Here is a 20,352-nt window from a genome sequence, read left to right as displayed (position 1 = left end):
TTGGTTAACTGCTGCTCTTGAGCAAGGGCATGGTTCAAGGCTGTAACCAAGCAGGTAATTGAACAGATCACTACCTGGAACCAATACACTGTAGTTATAATACAATCCAGAAAGAATAGTATTGTTGAGTATAAAAACTGTGATTTTAAATCCCTGGGCTAGTCACACATCAAGTGTTAAGGCTGTGGTCTTGTAGACAGAGTTTTGTTGTTAACCGGATCATCCCCACCAATCCTTCCAGTCTAAGGCAGGATTTAGGTCAGTATTTAGATCCCCCTCGTAGGCTTACCTCTTCTCCCCTGACAGAACCCAGACAATGCAATGTACCCTCAAGCCAAGGAAGTTCAGACAATACAATGAAACCAAAATAATGATTATCCTGGAACAACCCTTAACAAGAATATAACATTCATAGCTCTACAACTATTTTTTCAACTCATTTTCCTGTGCAGACAAGGAACATTATTCTCTGTTTAAGTTTATATGCCCCAATAAAGTCTTAGAAATTGTAAGCTGCTACAAAGAATACATTTTATTATTTATTTTATTGAATGTCTATACCTCTTAATACAGAAATCTCTAGGCGGTGTTCAGATTAAAACATAATATAAAATATTTAAAATTCATAAAACAGATAAAAATCACAATAGATCAAAACACATTAACATTTAAAAATTAGATTTCAGTTAAAAGCCTGGGAAAATAGGTACGTCTTCAGGATCCTCCTAAAAACAAACAGAGAAGGAGATGCTTTTATTTCATCAGGGAGTGTGTTCCAAAGCCCTGAGGCAGCCACATAGAAGGCTCGGTCCCGGGTTGCCACCAAACAAGTTGGTGGTGACTGTAACTGGACCTCTCCAGATGATCTTAATAGGCCACAGGGTTCATGACAGAAGGTGCTCTCTTAAGTACCCTGGACCTAAGCCGTTAAAGGCTTTTTAGGCAATAACCAGCACTTTGTATTTCGTTCGGAAACATATTGGTAGCCAGTGCAGTTCTTTTAGAATGCGTGTTATGTGATCCCTTCGGGTAACCCCAGAGACCAATCTGGCTGCCGCATTCTGTACCAATTGTAGTTTCCATACAAAGGCAGCCCCATGTAGAGTGCATTACAGTAATCAAGCCTAGAGGTTACCAGCATATGTACCACTGTTTTAAGGTCATTTGTCCTTAAAAGTTGGGAAAGCTGCAAAAAAAGTTGTTTAAAACATCATCACAGCGAATGACAGATGGTTCCAAGCTCAAATTCAAGGCAATTTTAGGTGGATAGAATCCAAAGCATGCATCTAATTTTCTTTGGATACTAAAGCAGCAAAATCGGTACAGTAGATCTTGAAAGCCTTCTTGAAAAGAAAACCATGCTGCCTACACTCTTCTGATTCACCGTTTTTGAAAAAGCTGCTCACTAAATCAAGCTGAACACGCTTGCATTTCCTACGCAGTAGCATTAAGATAATTAATATACTGTGGTGTACCCTTTTTAATTAGCTATTTTCAAGCTGACCTATTTCTAATCCTCTAGATCTTTTCCAATAGTTTAGCATACACTCCCTTTCCTAGAAGCCGCTAATTGATTGTAAAGAAGTAACAATGGAGTTTGAACTACACACATGCTACACAAAGGTGTGTTACCAGAAATAAGACATCTAGAGCATGAGAAGAAATCATTATTTGACCTAAAGTATCTCTAGAACTGTTGCTGGTTCTAGCAACTATTTCTGAGAGACATAAACTAATTCCAGAGTGAGAGAGAGAAGATCAAGATTTTTTAAAAATAAAAATTTCATGACTGGGCCAGAGAAGATAAATATCCTAAACTACTTAGAATAATTTCTATAACTTAAATTTTGTATTCTTCAAACTATACCAACTGCACTTATTAGTCAACAATTTGCATATAGGTCCTTCAACACAATATGAATCTGCAACAGTGAACAGGAACTAATTTGACTGATCCAGATTATCATGCCTTTGAATAAATAAATTATCACTAAGCATGAGCATGTAAAACTAACAGAAGCAAATGATTTAATGTAAGGATAGGAAATGTCCATATGTTCATGGGCTGGTTCTGTAATACTAGGTGACTGTGCCTGTGTTACCATGAACTACAGTTCTTTGACTTTTCACATTTGAGAAACAATCTGTGCCATATGAGGAAGTGCTGTAAATCTCCTTACGCCAACTAAGTCATCAGATCAGTTGAGCAAACCTGACACACTGACCTAACAAACCCTACACGCTTCAAATAATGACAAATGTAGAAGTGCTTTTCAATTTTGCTTTCTAGTTTTTGAGCCAGTCAGGTTATTCTCATATCTCCAGGAACACTAAAGATTTACTTATCTTTAATAAATCTTTGTGTCCAGTGAAAACAAAAAATTCTCAGAACTATAAGAGGAGCCAAAAGGATTAAAAAACACACAACAAAAACCTGGAAATCATGTCCCTCAGGAGAAATGAGTAATCTACTTATTAATATTATTAAAAAGACAAGTCAAGTATCAAGCAAAATTCTCATTAAGGATATTTAATCAACTGATATCCTCATTATACTAGACCACCATCACCACAAAAAGAAATCAGTTGATTAAAAGTTGAAAAGTTGAATTGATTAAAAAAAAAGAAATCTATGTAAACCGCTTTGGGAACTTTTGTGGAAAAGGGGTATATAGCCACCATATTTGTAAAATTGTTCACTACTGAGATTTTTCCTTGCTCAAGTTATTCCATTTTAGATGGTGTCACTTGGAGACTGTTGCTCTGCAAAGCAAGAGTTGCTGCATGGAGTTACACAAGGCTCCACACTGTTTCCAATGCTTTTTAACATCTATATGAAACCACTGGGAGAGATCATCGGGGATTTGTTGCAGAGTGTTATGAATATGCTGATGACTCCAGAATCTCTTTATCCATATCATCTTCATTAGGAAATGACATATCTTCCCTAAATGCCTTCTAGATGAGGGATAACAACCTGAGGCTGAATCCAAATAGGACAGAAGTTATGGTTGGTGGGGTGGGGGGTGGGGGGGGGTCAGGACTCAGGAGATGGTTTAGATCTGCCTGTTCTGGATTGGGTTACACTCCCCCAGAAAGAATAGGTATGTAGCTTGGAGTTCTCCTGGACCCAAAACTCACCCTGGTTTCTCAGACTGAGGCAGTGGCCAGGAGTATTTTCTATCAGCTTCAGCTGATATGCCTACTATGCCCATTTTTGGAGGTAAACTATCTCAAAACAGTGGTACATATGCTGGTAATGTGCACCCCTGCTAACTGAGCAAAGAGAAACCTTTCTAAAGTAGTTATTCTCGTGTATTTAGCAGGGGGAGAGCAACTTGCGCTATCCATCAAGACCCAAAAGTTAAAAAAAAGATTCTGGTAAACCCAGAAGTTCTGGTAGGTTAATCTCTCTGCCATCAGGTCGCCTTTTAAAATTTTGTTCTTAATAGGGATTGGAGGACCAACAATCCTTGTCTCACTTTGCTTCCCCTTGCTAATGGGCAAGAATGAAACCAATTGTTCTCCCAGGCGACTGCCTGCACGTGGAGTTAATTGTTAATTTGGCCAAGCTCTCATGGAGACAAGTTTTGCACCAGAGAAATTCCCCTTATGGTCCCCTCTTCTCCTGCTGGGTTGATAAACAGCCCTGGGAGGATGGTAAAAAGTAAAGAACAGAGATGGGAAAAACTTTTTATTAAAATTACTACAGACTAGTTCCATCTGAGGCTTTTAGCTTTTTAGATTCACTTAAAAATGTTTAACCTGGTTACAAAAATGCTTCAGTACACCTTGCTTGTTCTAAGGTGGCACACTTTGAAATCTTAGTTGTTTGGTTGCAAAGAACAGATATTTAGGAAAATGTAAAAGCACCACACAGAAAGCAAAATAAAATCCCCAACGCGAAGTTGGACTAAACAAACTTTTCCCTTGATTAAATTCCCGAAGCCAAAGCCCTGGCTTCTTTTTCCTTGAACTCACCAAACTACTGATGAGAATCATTAGACTGCAGATCTCTCACCCTGAGAAATTATCCTAAAGCTCTGCCATGTATCAGAAGCCTGTCCATCTGGTGTCCAAGTCAAGGTCGCAGGCAGCTCCTTGAAGTCTTCCCCCCCCCCCGTCTGCAAAGAAAACACAAGAGAATACTTTACTACAGTATCAGGTTTAGACAGTCTCCCCCGAAAACTTAGTCCGCTCACCAGATAGCACAGTTCCAGAGCAAAAGGAGTGCAAGGCGTTCCCGGGTGAGCCATTGCAGCTAAGGCAGCTGTCAGGACTCAGTCAAGTAGCAGAGTAGTAGCAGGAAAAGCCTGGGTCTCTAGAGGCCAGCACAAACCTGGGGTTTTGTCTGAGTCAGAGGCTTGGCTGTAGCAGGCTCAAAGAGACCTGATGCTTCCAGCATCTAGCTGCGGCCTTCGGGCTTGATTTATAGCCAGTCCTAATTGTTCTCTGCCTTTGACCAGCTGACACAGATTCAGGATTTTTCTGGTTTGTAAAGCAGTCGTCGTCTTCTAAGTTCTTCCACCTGTTGCCTGCATCTAATCAGTCTCCCCTTTCGAGGACGCAAAGGTGCCTCAATGTTCTTCTTTCCATTTCCTGTCTGCTACGTCTGATTGTCCTGAAGCTTCAACTGGACCTGCCTCAGGTATCTGCTGTGGGCTGACAGCTGGGCTCTGCCCTTCAGGTTCCCCTGCCAGCCTTCCCTTCCTCTTTGCTATCTGAGGATGGGGGCATGACACCATGAGGCAGCAGACCTCATGCTAATCTGCACTCTTTGACTGGACTTCCTTTCTTGTTCCCAGAATCCCCCTGCAGCTCTCATGTCTCACCCACCTGGTGGACTGATTGGTTGAGCCCTGGAGGTCACCAGGCTGTCAGTCAAGACAGGGGTTCCCTTCTTGTCAGCCCTCTAGAGCAGGGCTGCTCAACTGCGGTCATCCTGCAGATGTTGGACTACAACTCTCCTAATCCCTGGCTATTGGCCACTGTGGCAGGGGATTATGGGAGTTGTAGTCCAAAAACAGCTGGGGGGACCTAAGTTGAGCAGGCCTGCTCTAGAGGGAACAGAGACTGGTCACTACATAATATAATAATAATATTTGTCGTATTTGTATTCCAGGCAAGACTTGTGTAATGTGTCTTTTGTGTGGCTGCCTTTGTTTGTAGTTTGGAAACTGCAATTTGTACAGAATGCAGCACCCAGATTAGTCTCTGGGATCCCCCGAAGAAACCATATAACACAAATTCTAGAAGAGCTGCACTGCCTGCCAATATGCTTCCCGTAAGGGCTGGTTATTACCTATAAAGCCCTTAACATAGCTCTATAACAGAGTGCCTTCTGTGTCATGAACCCTGCTGCTTACTGAGATTACATGGAGAGATTTGGTTACGGATGCCACCGGCTTATTTGGTGGTAAAGTGGAATTGAGTCTTCTTTGTGGCTGCCCCAGGACTTTGGAATGTTTTCCCTCTCAGTACAGGAGCTTCTCCATATCTGACTGCTTAAAAAAAAAAAAAAAAATCACTTCAGGCGCATCTGTTTTCTCAGGCCTTTTACTAAAATTATTTTAAAATATTTTTAAAATGTGTTTTTTAACCATTAAAAATTTAAATTGTTTGGATTGTTTTTGATTTTTATTTATTTTATATGTTCATACCTGTCAAGTTTTGGATTTGAAAATAAGGGAAATTTTCTGACACCCGCCGCGAGCCATCCCACCACCACAACCAAGCTCCAGTATCTCTCAAATTTTAAGATAGGTGTACAAGAAATCTAAAATAACCACTTGTCAACCACTTACTAACTACAATTAGGTGATCAGAATCCCGAGTTCAAATCCCCATTCAGCCATGAAACTAGCTGGGTGACTCTGGGCCAGTCACTTCTCTCAGCCTAACCTACTTCACAGGGTTGTTGTGAAAGAGAAACTCAAGTATGTAGTACACTGCTCTGGGCTCCTTGGAGGAAGAGCAGGATATAAATGTAAAATAATAATAACAACAACAACAACAACAGAGAAAAGGGAGACAAAGAGAGCCAATGATGTCCAGTTGTGCTTATTCAGTTGGGAATGATGGTTGAGGGGTTAACTCAAAAGATTTTTTAGGAAATGAATCTGGGAGAACCATGTTGAGGAGGAGGAACACAGAAGGCAGCCAAGTAAACCAGCTACATGTTGTGGATAGGGCAGGAGCTCAGTGGCAGAACATTTGCTTGAATTAAGAAAGTTCCAGGTTCAATCCCTGGCAGCACCTCCAGGCAGAAATAGGAGAGACTCCTGCCTGAAACCGTGGAGAGCCTCTGCCAATCAGTGCATATGAACCTGAGCTAAGATCAAACTTGGTGTAAGGCAGTTTCCTGTGTCTATCTATGAAGCCTCCAGGTTCAATACCTGCAATAACCAAGATGGATTATAACTCCCACTCCCACTCCCCCCATAAAGAAACGTGGACTGGGCTTGAGAGGACGCCCAGCGCGGGGCTACATGCCCAGCTGCGGGCGTGTGCGGGGCAAGGGACGGTTGAAGCTTAAGAGGCGAGAGGCAGGGCAGGGAAGGGGCTCCTACCACTGCCCCAGGTCGCACCCCAGAATCGGCAGGACCCCCAGCTCCAACATGGGGCTCGTGACCGTCGCCCCGGGCACCCCTCATCTTCCCCGCCCCGCTCCCACACGCGTTACCTTCCCAAGTCACATCGTATAGCTCCGAGACCTTCGCCATCTTGCTGGCCGCCCGCATCCTGCCTTCACTGCAGTCACGTGAGCAGCTGAATCCCCGCCCACTCCACCTCTGGCCCTGTCTGCGCTCTTACAGAACCGAACCTGATTGGCTGGGCGCATGGAGGGCGGGAATAGGGCGGCCGGGGCTCGCCCATCTCCACCACGATCACTGACAGAGTTCAGTTTGGAGTTGCAGAGAGGATTTTTAAAAAATTATATAATACAGGAGATTTCCGGGAAAATACTAATACGGGAGGACGGCGGGAAAGAGGGGTAAAATACGGTAGTTTCCCGGCTGAAACGGGAGACTTGACAGCACTGTATATGTTGTGTGCACCACTTTGAGATCTAGGTGTTAGGTGGTTCATACATAAACAAATTTAGGGAATTTGGCCAAAAAGTGGCTTATGCATTTTGAAACGAATATAATATAAACATTTCTATTCCAAGAAGAGCTACAGTATTGCTAGTTGTGCTTGTTGTGTTGTGTTTACCAATAGTAGTGGATTCTGAGCAAGCACAGGTGCATTTTAAATCTTTTAAAGACAGGTTATTAAATTTGATTTCTAATGTTGATATTCTGAAAGGTTTTTTTAACATTACCAGTGAATATCAAAGTGGTTAATTATTGTAGGAAGCACTTATCTTGCACTTTTATCATTTGTTGCTGCTGGATGTACTGTACCGGACCTGGCACCAGTGAAGTATGAACACAATTGAATAGAAAGGCAGATGACAGAGCATGCTATTTATAGCTCATAACCGATCTGCCTGATGTGAGTGCTGTTGAAATGGTTATTGAAGATGTTTTTAGTTACTAGAGGGATAAAGAGAATCCCCAATTCTAGAGATATCTGGTTTTGGGAACTGTGTAGATAGGTAGTTGTTGGGGAGGGGGAGAGAACCCGAACTATTTTTATTTTGGGAGAAAAACCCTCCATCCTTTCTCCGCCGCCCTGCTCTCATCAGCCTTTCAAGTTCAGCATGGTAGCACTATTCATGACTGAGCCTGGAGAATATTATTGTTCTGTGGAAGTTCTGCTTCCATAGCAACTGTGGTACAGCGAATTTTAATTGCAACACACCATGTAGATTTGAGAATACCTTAAAGTGCAGAATTAGGGATTTCTGATGACTCTCAGTTTGGGTGGGGTGCAAGAAGCAAGCATCCACCTTCCTCGTTTTTAAATATTTTTTGCACCCCCTACAGTTTTTGCTCCACACTATTGGTTTTCTAACATAGACTAACATCCAGAATCTGCTAGTCACCGCTAAATGCTGTTGAAATTAACAAGACTGAAGTTTGTCATGACTAACTTGTCTAATTGATTTTAAGGATGCTTGATCATAGTCTGGTTACTATCTATAGCTTGTATGTTTGAAATGCTTGCATTTACTGCCTTGGCAAATGTTATGACTCCCATGCAATTAGGTGTGAATATTTAAATTAAATGCATACACTTCTGAAAAATGAACTAGGTTTCCTGAGAGAAAGTTTGCAAGTTGTACAGGTGGCCCTCATTATTCACAGGGGTTCTGTTCCTGCTAATTTCTGTGGATAATGAAACCACGAATAAAGAGACCTCAATCCTATGGGTGTGTGGGGTGGGTAGGTTCCTGGAGCTAAAAAAAACACTAAAAAAACATGGAGGAGGCAGAGATAAGGATACAAGCATAGTACCTTGGTCTCCAGGAATGCCCCCCAAATACTCTTATTTTTTGTTTTAATCTTTTTTTAAACAGAAAAGAGCCACAAAATGGCTCTGCGCTTCAAAATGGCAGCTGGAAATGACAGCAGAAGTAATATCTAGCTACTCAGGAACTGCGGATAGGCAAAAATTGCTTATATTTCCTGCTGCAGTTAAAGAAACATCCATTCCCATCACATTTCAAAGGCATGACCAGGGTTCTCACAAGGTTTGCTTCGAGGAGGCAGGAAGCTCTACGAATATATACATACACACCTACCTACCTACCTACCTACCTACCTACCTACCAACCAAAAGTTCCCAAAGCAGTTTATATAGAAATAAATAAAATGGCCACTTTATTTCTACATAAACCACTTTGGGAACTTTTGTTGAAAAGCATTACATAAATATTCTTCATATTCATATCCACAGATACATGAAACCATGATCTGCAAAACAATGGATAACTAGGGTCTCCTATACAAAGAATTAGTGTATTATCTTCCCTGGATTTTGGAAAGGGTGTCACTTTTTTCCTCCTGGAACCCGTGGGTAGTCTTAATATCTGGGAAAGCACCTTCTCCTGATTGGAAGCCAGGGTTCAGCTTTGAACTCTATCAGAGGAAGGATTCCCAGACTGATTGTTTTGTGGGCTGAAGCAGGGTTTGAGGGATCTTGCCAGAGCTTTCCTTCCCTGCTTTCACTTATTTCTTAAAAAAAAATGTTCTTGCTCTCTTCCCACTGGCAAGACTTTTGGGGAGGAGCATGGGGAAGAGAAACACAGAAGGAACCTGGTTACCCTTTCCTCCAGGCTGGCCTAGAACAGGATAAGTATTTTCTGCCTGACGTATTCTTCCACCTCCACTGTGGCTTGGGTGAGGGGAGGGGGAAAGTCTTTTGACTATAGTGGAAAACAGAGTGGTTAGCCACCATTCATAACACCTCTTCAAAATGAAACTTAGACAATGTGTTTTAGATTTGGATGGGCAAACAGAACAATCCTTGATTTCCAAGGGAGTTTTTCTCGGAAACCAACCTCTTAGTTCTAATCCTGCTAGATACTTAACTCAAATTACAGTTCCAAAATATAGCAGGATGTTTACATTAGCTCATTTTTAATTCGTCACCCACATCAGATCTGGAAGGAAAATTCAGAAAAATCCCATATACTCAATGACCTTGTCCTTGTGCAACAGGCACCATTGAAATCACATCTCAGATCTTATTACAGGACTTTCGTCAGCATTACATATCTTCGCTTTTAATTTAAAGTAACCAGGCAACACGGATTTACTTTATGCAAGTTTTTTGCTGTCTAATTAGAAATTTGTTGCTAAGTTCTGTATGATTGATAGTAAAATTAGACAACAGATACTAGTTTCCTCATAGCTGGTACAGGTTATGTATAGGGGTTTAAACTCATTCTGTATAGTATTGATTGATACTATTAGGTAAAGTTCTTATGCCAGTTGTGCATATTGTATTATGTTCACACACTTGTTTTCTTTTGTTCGATCTGTATTGGGGTTGTTTGTGACTATCAGTAAAGATTGGTTGATCAGTTAACACCTCCACCCCAAGTGAATTGCAAGTATTTGATGCAGTTAACAGAACCAAAGTGGAGAGGTTTCAGTCTCAGCTGAACCTGAACCAAACATCAGTTTGTCCTGTTCTGAATTGTTCCACTGATAATTATCCATTGCTACGTCCTGAGCGGTGACGCCTCATTTGGATATGAGAGAAGATGCATGAAAGTCTTCTCCATCTCTATTCCACCTCTATCAACTCAAAAACATTTCCTACTGCCCTCATCTATCCATTGTATATCAGGTTTAACACGGTTTTTACCACTGTTTAGAAGCAACTTGTATAATGAGAAAAATACACACACTGGTAAATATTGTCTCATATTCACAATAGAGTCCTTAATAACTGTCTCACTTATTAGTAAAGTTAGGTGACTTGGTAGATCCTAAAATAAGCCGGCACTAGATTGGAAGGGGTCCCTTCAGACTCGATGTAACCTTGAAGTACGTAGGAAAATCCTGCTTTTTAAAACAGACTTCAGTACCCTCAAACTGACAAGGGCTAATGGCTGTGCTTCTACATTGACCTTGTGCTATTAGCAAAAATCGGCAGCAAAGACCACAGATAGGTACAAATCTTTGCTATCTGGAGCTGGGCTGAAGTCTACAGCTTAAACATAGGAAGCTGCCATATACTGAGTCAGACCATTGGTCTATCTAGCTCAGTATTGTCTTCACAGACTGACAGCAGCTTCTCCAAGGTTGCAGGCAGGAATCTCTCTCAGCCCTATCTTGGAGAAGCCAGGGAGGGAATTTGGAACCTTCTGCTCTTCCAAGAGCAGCTCCATCCCTGAGAGGAATATCTTACAGTGCTCATATGTGGTCTCCCATTCAAATGCAACCAGGGTGGACCCTGCTTAGCTATGGGGACAAGTCATGCTTGCTGCCACAAGACCAGCTCTCCTCTCACCTGGATTTACCATCTTGCAAATTATTCTTTAAACTATGAGGAGTATTTGCCCAGTTAAAAATATAGAGTGGGGGAAAAATTGACCTTGGAGAATCTGTGAACACATGCATGTATTCTCTAAATGCAACTCCCTCCTTTCAATAGAATCCATTAAATTGCTAATGGGGATACTCCTGTGCAGTTTAAAGGACCACTGAGGTAAATTGAATGTGCATTGAGTGCAGGTGCATTGTTTCCACACTATATTACTTTAAAATGTGCACTTAGATGTGCTTTTGAGTGCACATCTAAAGCAAATCAGTGCAGATAACCTCTGTGCTCAAATGCTGAGATATATATTTCCTTAGTTAACTCAGGCATGTGGAGGGAGGGTAAAAGGAGGGAACATTTTCTTCTCCTTACTCTGCCTCTCACCCTCCCCTCTTGTTTTTGGGGTGGGTGGGAAGTAGGTGAGATGTAACAAAAGTAAAATACATACTTTTTTAGAAGTTAACACTGTAAATTCTCTATCCTTAGTTCAAGCAGTGTTTTGTTGGTAAACTGACAGCAGGGGCGTAATGAGGGTAGGGCAGGCAGGGCACGTGCCCTGGGAGCCATAGCAGGGGGGCACAAAGTGCCTGCCATGCCCCACCCCCCGCCTCAACTGTGGTCGGAGAGGCGCCCGGCTGCACCACTCCCAGCAAACACTTGTTTATTTCAGGCAGTGTTTGCTGCCTAAAAGTGTCTATTCCCCTTTCTCTCCCTCTAGAGAGGGAGAGAAAGGAAGAATAGATGCTTTCAACTTATAGCATTCATCAGACTCCATGATAAGAGGGCCAGAAGGCTGTTTAGAATAATAAACAAGCTATGCAACAGGCAAATGATAATTCCATTAGTTCCTTCAGGTTCTAGGGAAATGGGACTTAGCTTTGTATGGAAAAAATATTCCGTACACAAATGCTGCAAACCACAATTTCCAACAGAGGACCCCTTTTAGTTGCCAAACTTAAATGCTTAAATACCACAGAGTACAAAGTCCTTCTGTATTGGAAACTGTCATTGTCATTCTGTTTTAATCAGGGTTGAGAAAAATGGATTTTTAAAAAATCAAAAATCTGATTTTTTAAAATTTAAATCTGATTTTTTAAAAATTGAATTGATTTTTTAAATTTAATTTTGATTTCATTTTTTAAAATTTGTTAAAAAAAAGAACCTAGGTCAAAGATATCATCATGCATAATAATCATAAGCTCATTATATTATATGAACATTTTAAGAGCAGTATATGAGGATAAGAGATAATTGTCCTGATCAGTCCTATTCTGCAGGTGGTGTACATGCACCACACATACACAGTCAAGCCCTTCCCTGCCACCCCCAAAGTTCAGTGACAAAGATGGTCAACAAATTAATTGAGGATTTGGGATGATGGAGTAGACCTGAGTGAGGAAAAGTTATAAATTATTATAAATGCAAGAGATGGGGGTGGGGAATAGAAAGGGAAAACAAGTGAACAAATTAGTCATGCAATCCTGAGGAAATGATTTTGGAGTGTATCCTCCACTGTAGAAAGGAAACACCTAACATGGCAGCAAGCTGTGAAAGAGACCCCATTTGGGAACCTTTTAATGAGGTTTTTGTGGGTAAGACAGGCATGTGCGTGAAATGCAAACAGTGCAACAAAGAAATGCAAGGCCCAGCTGCCCAAATGAAACAGCATTATGAGAAGTGTGTACCTATTACAGTGTGTACCTATTTTCTAAAAAGAAACTCACATCTGTCTCTGAATATGCATTAAGATTATATTAGATTATTAATTTGTTAATTTAAAGATTAACGAGCTTGACTTGTATTTTTGAGCTGATATTATGGTAAAGTTATCTGAAAGATGGGCATCAGAAGTTTGGACAGGGGTGCAATTTCAGTGCTTGCCCTAGGTGCTATTTTCCCTAGATAGGCCTCTGACTGACAGTGAAATAATGTGTAACGTACTTTGTTTTGCTCATCCAACAACCCCCCCCACACACACACACACCTGTCTAAGCCTTTGTTTTTAAAGAATGAAAATCAAAGCTATACTTCTGTTTTTAAAATGTGCACAAGTGTTGACATTCTTTCTCACATACAGTGAATCTTATTAAAACAACCTTATTTGCTAAGTGAGTAATACAGTACCTCCATGGATTTTGACACGTTGCAAACTAGAAGGAAAATAGAGTGTATTCTACTAATTAGCATTGTGTCAAGTTCAACTTCAGTAGTTTTGATAAAGGTTTTGTACCATCTGTTGGCCGAATGCGATACTTGTTTTGTAGTATATAAAATTTGCAACCAGAGTTCTCTGCAGGCTTATTGACATTTATTTTACATAATATAACCAGCCTTGGATGAAAGCAGACTGCAGATTTTTATCTTTATTTTAGTGTTGTTACTCTTAACCTATAATCTGTTGAGACACATTCCTGTCTAATATATGTTGTTCCTGTCTTTGGTGACAAGTAAAATCACAACAAATTATTAATTTGTGGATGGAAATGAACTATTTTGCTAAAAAAAATTTAGATGTCAACTTTTGTCCTCCATCTCCCCCCCACCCCCACTATCAGAGGCTCCTCAAATTTCTGTTCAATATGTGTTACTTGAATTCAACTGGAATTTTAAAATCACACCTTTGAATATTATACTCCCTTTCAGTATGGACACAGATATAGTTGTGGAAGTGTGTGTGTGTGTGTGTGTGTGTTCTTTCTTTCTGGTATTTGTATATTGTATTCAGGTCAGGCCTTTTGAAGCAGTTTAAATACAGTTTCAAAGGCAACAATTCCATCCTTCTTGTTTTTATGCCTCTTTGCCTCAGGACAAAATGGATCCCCAGTAGTCCTGGGGTGGCAGTAAGGGCAGGGAGAGACCACCTCAGCTGAAACAACTGAGAATTAGATGGTAGACAATTTATCAGGCTGTTCTGAATACACAGAGAGTAGTTTGTTTAAAGGGTTAATGTTGTAGAAAAAACGGCTACAATATCTTTTGTAAGATGCTTCTAGTTTCCTGTTGGTGTCACTCAGAATTAAGGGTAGCCTGGCCATCACTATTCGTGTCCTGGTAAAATCCAGGTTAAACTATGGAGCTGCTTTTTGAAGACAATTCAAAGGAGGTGCAAAATATTGCAGCTAGGTTGACTAGATATAATCAGAGAACTTACCTTGCCAGTGTGAAAAAATATCTGCTGACTTCCTGTATTTTTCTAGATGAAATCAAGTGTTGCTTGACTTTTTAAAAGCCATTTACAGTTTGGAGCCTCAGTAACTAAAGTTCTCCTGGCTACTCCCATATATAAACCTGCCTGATCATTTAAGGTCGCTTTTGAAGGCCGTTGTCCAGGTTGTGCAACCTCCTCCCAGATGTTTGCCTGGTATCTACCCTGAATAGTTTACATGCCAGGTTTAAAACCACTTGCTATCTTCTCCCATTGTTTTCTCTTTTCCATGCTGTGTCCCATATTACTGATTTTATTAAACTTGTAATCTGTGTTTTTATTGTATTTTAATGGTGTGTGTTTGGAAGCTGCCTTGAATTTAAAGGAATGGGATACACATTTTAAATAAATAATTACAAGATATTGTCAAAATAGCTTTTGAAAAAAATTATAGTATTGTTTAAATCACTGGTAGCTTCTGTTGAATTACTTGTGTGGTTTTCTGTCTTGTGCTTTTTTGAAAATAGATTATGATTAGAAAGTTCATTTGGTTCACAACTTGACAAAATGCCAATTTTATTTAGCTTATATTCATGATCATGAAGGGAGAGTACAAGTCTGGAGTCTGACACACACCACACTTAAGATACACAGTTGCCAGTTTATACAGATTAAAAATAAGCAAGCAAATAAGTAAATCAATCAATACATGTCATTTGTAATTAACATATGTTTTCCTGTGGTGCCAATTAGACCCTTTGTCATGAGTTACTGTTTGGCCTTTCTGCTGACCCTACTCCTTATCGGTATCTTCTGGTGCCAGCTATGTTTCTTTCTGCTGAGTGAGGAATTTGTCTCATGACCCTGGTAACATACATACATTATCTCCTGTCAGACTATGGTATTTTTTTACCTCATGGCTGATGGGCCTCACGTCCTTGCATTGAATAATCTTGTTCAGGCCTACTGGCTCTACATTCTGTTTGAGCATGAACCAAACTTTTATACACTTATTTGTGAACCTGGATTAAACATTTCTTTATCAGGCAGATGCTCAGCTTGTTCAATGGAGCCTACTACCATCACCCACTCTATGTAAACACTGCAACGTGGCTAGGCAGGCTGCAGGGAAGGACAGCACAAACACAAAATAAGTTGAAATTGATGGGGGCTGATTTGGCGGGGGGGGGGAGCATCCACTCTGCCCTAAGGGACGAGCCTATTCTAGATTGGCCTAAGACCAGTCTTACATCAGAGATAAGCTGGTTCTTTCCATTGGATCCCAGCGCTATCTCTGGAAGAGTGGGAAAGCCTTCCCCCTCTTTAATCACAATTAAATAGGTGCCCTCAGTACAGTATTGAGTACCAGTACAGTCATAAGTTTATTTTATTTGTTTATTCAATTTCTATACCACTCTTCCTAAAATGGCTCAGGGAGGTTTACACCAAAATAAAAAATACATCATAATTAAAATCAAAAACCAATTTCGTTGGTTGCCAATTAACCAGGTACCATGTCTCCAGCTGCTACTAGTGTCCAGAAAGGGAGCAGCTGTATATGCTCTCTCAGCCAAGGATCTGCCTACTGCTAGACTAAAGTAAAACTCAGTGGTAGTTACAGTGAGGGAAATAAGTATTTGATCCCCTGCTGATTTTGTCCATTTGCCCTCTGACACAGAAATGACCAGGCTATAATTGGAATGGTAGGTTTATTGTAGCTGTGAGAGACAGAATAACAACAAACAAACCCTCAAAAGCCCAGTGCCCAAAAGTCAGCGATGGATTTGCATTGTAGTGAGGTATTCGATCCCTTCACAAAAGATGTCTTAGTACTTGGTGGCAAAACCCTTGTTGGCAATCACAGAGGTCAGACGTTTCTTGTAGTTGGCCACCAGGTTTGCACACAACCCAGAAGGGATGTTGTTCCACTCCTCTTTGTTTGTTGTTATTCTGTCTCTCACAGCTACAATAAACCTACCATTCCAATTATAGCCTGGTCATTTCTGTGTCAGAGGGCAAACGGACAAAATCAGCAGGTGATCAAATACTTATTTCCCTCACTGTAGTTAATGTTCTTTTTTATTTTCTTTTGAATTCCTTTGTATCTTGCTTTACTCCCAGGTTCCCCTATTTCCCCCAGATCCTTATTCTATGTGCAGCCCATATTTCTTAATGAATTTCATATATTTAGAAGCGGCTTCAGTTTTGTTTAAGTAGTTCTGGAGAATTACTTGCAAAGCTCTTCCCCATGTGCCTTGTAAGATCATGCGCTACTATTGGTTTGTTTTTTAGAATAATATATTTTTAAACTTGAGCTGGGTAGTGTGTAGTGATGTTCACAGAACTGCGGAGGCACAGTTCGATTCCGGTGGGGGTCTCCCTTTAAGGGCTGGGCCGTTGCACTTATCCCTTCTGCCACTTTCCCCCCGGCCGGCGCTCTGTTTTTTAGAAAGGTTTCGGGGTGGCAGCATTCCTCCCTGCCACCCCTGCCCCCATTGTTGTCGGTAAATACAGGAAGTACAGGCTACACGTGCACCTGCCATGCACATCGCACGTTGCGTGCACACAGCATGCACGCAACATCCCGCAGTCGTGGTGGGCGCATGCACAGCCCGTACTTTCTGTATTTCTGGGCCTGAAAACTTTTTGTAAAAACTGAGCACCAGCTGGGGAAAAGCAGCGGGAGGGCTAAGTGCAACCCACCACCCTTAAAGGGAGACACCCCCCCCCGCTGGCATCAGACTTTTTACCGGCACCAGCACAGACTGGTTCACAGGCCTCTTGCATGGCCTTTGGACTGGTTCATGCACATCCCAAGCTGTGTGGACTCCGGTTATACATTGCCTGCAAATCCCAAGTCAGACAGTTGTAGCTTGTTGAAGCTATGTCTGAGCCTACTCAGTGGCTTTAGATCAGTCTTCGACTGGTGACAGCCTAGCTTGAAGAAGCAGTGTGCTCTTAAATTGGGATCAGGGCAATCTCTCTACTGAGGGTAGATCCCAGGAAAGCATAGAGTAATCCCTGGTCTGTCACAAAGGCAAACACATTTAACTTGCAGTGAGGCTTTTTCTCTCTTTGAAATTATTCATTATGAACAAATTCTCCAAAAATGATCACCTGCTCATCAACAATTGAAAGACTGATAAGAAGAGACTTGACACAGGAATGTTACGATACACACATAATATACTTCAGTCATGAGAAAACGCCATAGAATTGGGGGGGGGGTTGTCCCCAAATAATCGGACCTCTGAAAAGTATACAGTGTACTGTGCCTGACTGTGCCAGCAAACTCACCTGACCTGACCCCATAGAGAATCTATGGGGCATTGCCGAGAGAAGGATGAGAGACATGAGACCAAACAATGCAGAAGAGCTAAAGGCCGCTAATGAAGCATCCTGGTCTTCCATAATACCTCATCAGTGCCACAGGCTGATAGCATCCATGCCACGCCGCATTGAGGCAGTAATTGCTGCAGAAGGGGCCCAAACCAAGTACTGAATACATATGCATGCTTATACTTTATATGCTTATGCTTCAGAGGTCCGATATTGTTCTATTCTTCAATCCTTGTCTTCTTGGTTCCATGTAATATTCTAATTTCTGAGATTGTGGATTTGGGGTTTTCATGAGCTGTACGCCATGATCATCACAATTATAACAAATTAAGGCTTGACTTATCTCGCTTTGCATGTAATGCGTCTGTTTCATATATCAGTTTCACCTTTTAATTTGCATTACTGAAATTAATGGACTTTTGCACGATATTCTAATTTTCCGAGTTTCACCTGTAGAGTACTGAGGAGCTGTTTGTTTGATACTATGCAAAGGGTAAGCAACAGCCCATCTCTCTCTACTGCTACCCAAACCCCTATAAACATTTTGCAATGGCCTGGCACTATGATGTCCTTTGCTGTGCCAACGAAGAGCCAAATTCCAAGATGACAGCAAATTGCCCCCTTTAGATTGCTGTACATGTTACAAAAGTCTATACAGTAGAATTCTTCAACTATCATGTGAGGGCTGCTTTGGGTAGATGTGACAGTTTTGTGTGTTCATACCATTACTGTACGATGAAATACACAGTTTTTCAACCAATCTAAGTTGACTTTGGGTAGACTGCTCATGATCATATGTACACAAAGACTCTTATGTAAAGCAGTAAAAAGCTGATGTACAGAAAGAAATAGATGCTAATGCATTCTGTTCTTCTTTCCCTCCCCTTAGTCTGGTTCCTTATTCTTCATTTATCCTAAAATACTATCCATCACTTTCAGTACACAGAATATTTCTGATAAAATATGCATGTTCATTGGCACAGTACAATACCAGTAGTAATTTAATGGGAAGGATTGCATTATATACTATTAGATAATGCAATTGTTTATTGATCTGGTGTGGGTTTGGGGGGGGGGGCGCAAATGGCTCTGTTTTTGTTCTTAAGAGAACAGAAATAGTCCCCTTTCCTAGGCAGGATCCTCCTTGTTTTGCATTTGATGGCAGGATTGCTAGAAGGAGGAATAAAATAAGCAAAACAGGCATATCTAATATTTTAAAATTGCATGTTTTTATTGTGCGGTGGTGCTGGGCAAGGTTAAATTGCCTTCGCCCCTGCACTGCTCATGTTGGCTCCGCCCCACCCTACCCACACTGGCTCTGCACACCACTTGCCCTGCCTGGTGCCCATCCAGTTGCAGGAGCCACCAGGCTCCACTGGGCCAATACAGAGTTGAGGTTTTTCTTCCAAACTTGGAGGTCCCTCCACCTCATTGGTCTGAACGTATATGTTTACAGATAGATCTGGTTTGAGCTGATTATCTATTGTGAAAAAGGGTTTAAGACTAGAGCTTGATGGTTCTGTCCCTTCCTTGACAAAAGGCAAGGATTGTCCTCATTCAGTAACAAAAGGGAGTAATGTCTCCCTTCAGAGCACTCAGGGTGGAGTGGAAGTATCAGGCATTCTTGAGTTAAGATGGAGATCTGCATTTTATCACAGTCTGCTTGTGGTGCATTTTCTTAGGGACAGAAATATGAAGAATTCTGAAGTAAAAGTGTTTTGAAATGTAATCTTACTGCATATTCTCTGTTAAGCCTGAAGTATTGCACATACTTCAGGATACGTTTTGGTAGACATAAAAATACAGATTAAGCAAGACAATGAACATTCTATATTGAACCGCCTAATTTTAAAAATGTTGGAGGTGGCCTTTCAGTTGTACAGAACTTTTGCTCAATCCAAAAATTGAAGGGAGGTAATTGCATGACTTGGTTTATGTTAATCCAGTGAATGTATGCTAAAACAGAGTCAGCAGTTTCAAGAAAACCTGTTAATTGCCTTGAAAACTGTCTGGCTTTAGCTGACAGGTAGTTGCACAAACTCCCCAGATCTAAAGATTGTGAAATGTTCTGTGGTTGCAATGTAAAGAATGGATTTCAGTTGTGCTACAAATTCTGCATTTGATTCTGCTTTTTTTTGTAAAACAACTCTGTTTCTTAATGTAGAGCATTTAATTGCTCTTTGTCTCAGCCCAGTCATTTAAATGTATATAATATACTCATAAGGCACGTCATATTCTTCCTGTCCCAAGTCAGCAGCGAGGCTGTTGGCATGAGAGTGGACCCTAACTAAAATGTCCCTGAAGGTCTTGTCTCCTTCAGCACTTGAAGGTCAGATATGTTAATACATTACTTTTGGTAATGTATTTGATTTCCGTTGGGAGCTCTTTGTACCAAGTACATGTGGCACTTTGTCACATGATCTGTCGGGAGCTCTTTGTACGAAGTACATGTTGCACTTTGTGCTAAATACAAATTTGCTTTTCCTTATTCTGATAGTTTTTCAGCTCTTTTATCTTTACATGTTTGTCTGTAGTTTTTGCACCAAAGATCCTTTTGTATACTTTCAAAATCTGGTTGTTGTGTGTTGCAAAGTCCTGCTTCTGCGTTTTGTTCTTTCTGTTTATAAATCAAAATTATTAATTACAGGGTTTTAAGTTGAGGTAGGAGTCCATTGGAATGTGTGCAAAATATTGATCAGAGTAATTAAACTGTGTCAAGGCTGACACCTCCTTGTAGCTGTTTTTACCATGTGCTCGGCTGTTAGAAAACACAATATGTAGTATTGGACTGTGTAAAATTAGACTATGTAAAAACCCTTTTATTGCTTTATTCAGTTGGATAATACCAAAGATAATCACAAATACAAGCATGACACAGAGTAATGCATCCTATATAAACTCCACAATTTTAAAATAAAATTATCTTTTTA

The 20,352-nt window shown here is 40.8% G+C and overlaps 1 protein-coding gene and 1 long non-coding RNA gene across 9 annotated transcripts in view; one reads left to right on the top strand and one right to left on the bottom strand.

Moving 5' to 3' along the window:
- The window catches only part of RABGAP1L (RAB GTPase activating protein 1 like), a 301,913-nt gene that overhangs the window by 125,163 nt on the left and 156,398 nt on the right, over positions 1-20,352 (top strand). The window lies entirely within an intron of this gene.
- On the bottom strand, positions 527-14,166 carry LOC128322465 (uncharacterized). Its single transcript, XR_008305733.1, has 3 exons — positions 14,090-14,166; positions 3,982-4,124; positions 527-725 (listed from the first exon to the last, which is right to left on the bottom strand). It is a non-coding gene; the product is annotated as an uncharacterized LOC128322465 (long non-coding RNA).

The sequence above is a fragment of the Hemicordylus capensis genome, chromosome 4 (genome assembly GCF_027244095.1).
Source record: "Hemicordylus capensis ecotype Gifberg chromosome 4, rHemCap1.1.pri, whole genome shotgun sequence".
Lineage (NCBI taxonomy): Eukaryota > Metazoa > Chordata > Lepidosauria > Squamata > Cordylidae > Hemicordylus > Hemicordylus capensis.
Note: the sequence above shows the minus strand (reverse complement) of the source record. Positions and strands in the feature narration are given on the sequence as shown.